Source organism: Monopterus albus, unplaced genomic scaffold (genome assembly GCF_001952655.1).
Source record: "Monopterus albus unplaced genomic scaffold, M_albus_1.0 scaffold212.1, whole genome shotgun sequence".
Lineage (NCBI taxonomy): Eukaryota > Metazoa > Chordata > Actinopteri > Synbranchiformes > Synbranchidae > Monopterus > Monopterus albus.
This window is the reverse complement of record NW_018128092.1, coordinates 210,619-213,978: the sequence shown is the minus strand read 5'-3', so window position 1 is coordinate 213,978 and position 3,360 is coordinate 210,619. Positions and strand designations below refer to the sequence as shown.

General features: G+C 43.3%; 1 protein-coding gene across 1 annotated transcript in view; it reads right to left on the bottom strand.

Annotated features, from left to right (window-relative positions):
- The window catches only part of plekhg5b (pleckstrin homology domain containing, family G (with RhoGef domain) member 5b), a 64,230-nt gene that overhangs the window by 24,871 nt on the left and 35,999 nt on the right, over positions 1-3,360 (bottom strand).

The window sequence follows — 3,360 nt, the reverse complement described above, 5'->3', positions numbered from 1 at the left end:
TTCCTGCCATCTGTCCCCCTCTGTGCCGTGGCAACTCATTGACTTAGGAGTCCATTTTTCACCTCAAGTACAGATCAGGGACCAGCTAACCCTTAAACAATCTCAAGTTATATCCCAAAAGGTGAAACAATGAGACCGACCACAGATCAGCAACTGGGAAACCTCCAGGTTTCAAAGCGCCACAAGCTGTGAGGACAGGCAGCAGGAGGCTGCAGGATTAAGGATGTCTCTGTCTCGGGCCAGACAGGTCTGACCCTCTCTCTGTGCAGGCCTTTATCTGAGCAATGGGCTGGGAAGCACCAGGGAGATCTTCTGCATCTCCACACTCCACCCTGTGTCCCCACTGACCATCACCCGTACCCGGCTTAGGAAGTGAGGATGTATAGGGAGATACAATGGAGGTCCAGCTAATGTACTTCCTGTCATTGTTTCCACATACTCAGGAGCGGTGCGTCTGTGCATGTGTGTGTGTGTGTGCACAGCAGGGGTTTGAGCTTAAGCTATGAAGTCTAGCTTTCATGTAAACACGACGTCTACAGACATCCATTGACAAACCTTTATAAAGGACTTCTTTAAATAACTGTATTGTGTAACAAAGATTGCACTGCCATGTCTGCCTACGAACAGCAAAGTCTGAGTGCTGATAAATACCTCGTATTTTAATGCAAGTGTCCCTCTTTCTCCCCACCCCTAGTACTCTACCGTCATGTTCTGCAGCTGGGAGCAGGAGTCTCTGGACGTTAGCTCCATATCCAAGCCAGCAGGCACCCAGGACCTCAATAAACATCCAATTTGCCACCTTGCTGGTCTGCTAACTCGCTCTGCAACACACCCACTGCCAAGCCACACGGGTGAGCTGCCTTATTAATCCACTCCTCTCAAAGTCTAGCCAGGTATAATCGCAGATTTTAAGGACCGGGTTGCAGGAGAACAGAGGAGGGGGGAAGAAGGGAGGGAGTAAGGGAGGGATAAGGTTAAGGGAGGGCAAGGAGTCCCAGTGAAGACATAAACCCAAGGCAGGAAGGAAGAAAAACCATCCATCCAGAAGCTTTTCAGAAGTACAAAGCCCCCCTAATCTTGCTGTCTAATTGGCGCCTGTGCTCTGTCAAAGCCATCTGACAGTCCTGCAGAGATTCAACAGCCTCACCACCAGCCAGGGTCCTCTTTTCTTTTACAGTACTTCTCTCTCCCTTTCTTTTCGCTCCTCTGCCACCACCAGCACCAACTCCTCCCTTCCTGTCATACACCCAGGGTCACTATACTCAGGCTGAGCCCAAACCAGATGGAGGTTTTAAATAGAAAGAGATGGAGACAAGAGTCTGTGAGTAAACTCACTGTAGGGCTCCTTTACGACCGTGTTAAAGGACAATTCTACTTTATTTGTACTAAGGTCTAGTTTTCATAGTGTGACAACACTATACTTAATAAAGTAATCACTGAAGTCTGGGAACATGGTGACACCTCTAAAAAGGTACAACATGGCAAGAAACATGAGCAGTCAGTCCAATCCTATGGTCAAATCTATGAAGATGAAATCAAAGTTGTTATAAACCATTATTAGCTTTTAAAGTGACTATAACCAACATTTTTATACAGTACAAACAATGTATCTCACTTGCACAGTGTATGCAAGAGCTTATTTGTAGTGATGAACCCACAGAGAGGTATCACCTTAAATCAATCTGGTAACAACACAAGGCCACGCTAACAGCTCTAAAGTTGGCAACGGTGCTTTGAGCTAAATGCTAACTTGCTCACAGTGACAGTGCCAACATGCTAATGTTCCTCAGATACACCGTTTACATATTTTCATATGAAATTATTGTGTTAGCATGTTAATATTTGCTAAGGGTGTATTTTAATTGAACTTGAAAGTCAGATTTCCAACTCAAAGTCAGAAGAACCTCACCAACACCAACCTCAAAATCCAAGATGGCTGCTCTGCACATCAACAGTAAGAAGCTGTAGTAATATACTTTATATTCACACTTCTGTATTATTTATGTCTCACTAAAACAGTCATACATAATTGTCCAGCCTCTATCTATGGACATGTTGTTACATTGTAAGTGCAAAAATACAGCGTAATGCATTGTTATAAACTGACACTGCTAACAATGGCTAACCTGGTGGTTTAAGAAGGAGAGTGACAACATCTCCATTGACTCTATACGGACCACTTGGTTCTTTCCTTTTTTTTTTTTTTTTTTTAACAGTAATGGCGAATCAGGGGTTTGTCAAATAGCTCCAAAAATTAGGAGCAGCAGCCAAAGAGTTACATTCACTTGGCTGCTATCTTCCAAAGTAAGAAGCTGAAATCGATACTTGTGATATTTTAAGTTAACGTGTCAAAAGTTGTCTCTTTAATACCTGGGTACCTAGCTAACTAGCTCCTATAACAACAGAACAGAATTAGTTTATGATGCTTTACAAGTCATTTAAAGTAGAAATTGCTGATAAACCCTGCTGTTCCCACATATAAATGGGCTGTTTGGAACTATTTGAAGCTACATGAGTCATGTGATCTGCTGCCACTTGTGACCCCTCATAGTCGCAGCTCTTCTGTCTTAAAAATTCTGGTGACTCCATTTCCAGCTCCAACTTCAAGATTTTCATGGTAAATGCAACATGCTGTAGTTAGCAGTAAACACAAACTATACCTTAGGCTGATGGGAATGTCAGGGAATGTTATAGCAGCTAACTAGCTCCTATAACAACAGAACAGAATTAGTTTATGAAGGTCAGACAGATCAGCTAGAGTTTGTCATAAACAAAACACTGGAAAATGTTCAATTCTGATCTGCTGGTGGTGCTACAGAAAAAGTTTTATTATTCCAGTTCATCCTACTGGGACATTTATGGGAATCCACCCATTAGTGGAGAGGATATTTCAGTCTGAGCCCAAGTGGTGGGAAGTTCAGACAGATCAGCTAAAGTTTTGTTTTTAAACAGACATCCTGTTCAGCCTGTGTTCACTGTGTGGTGACTGTTGTAAAGGGGGATAAGGAACAATGTGGAAATACAGCTTGAGATACTCAATCTTTTCAGTGATACAGGACAAGTTGCAGGTATGGAGGTGTAACGTGTCTCACCTCTGGCTCACTCACCGAACTCAACTTACAGAGACAGTTTCATGGCAGAAGTAAACAAGTCACAAGCTTTTCTAAAATCGACGTCAATGCATGCACATATTTTGGTGTAGCAGAGTCAAATATCTCATCACGCAGAAGTGTAGTGTTCACCATGGGATGTGGAGACAGACAGACGGGCCAGAGAAATGCAAGCAAATCAATTGCCATATTTAGACAATACCCCAGATAGGTAGGCCTTCCACCCTATCAGCCCGGGTGCTCGCATTCC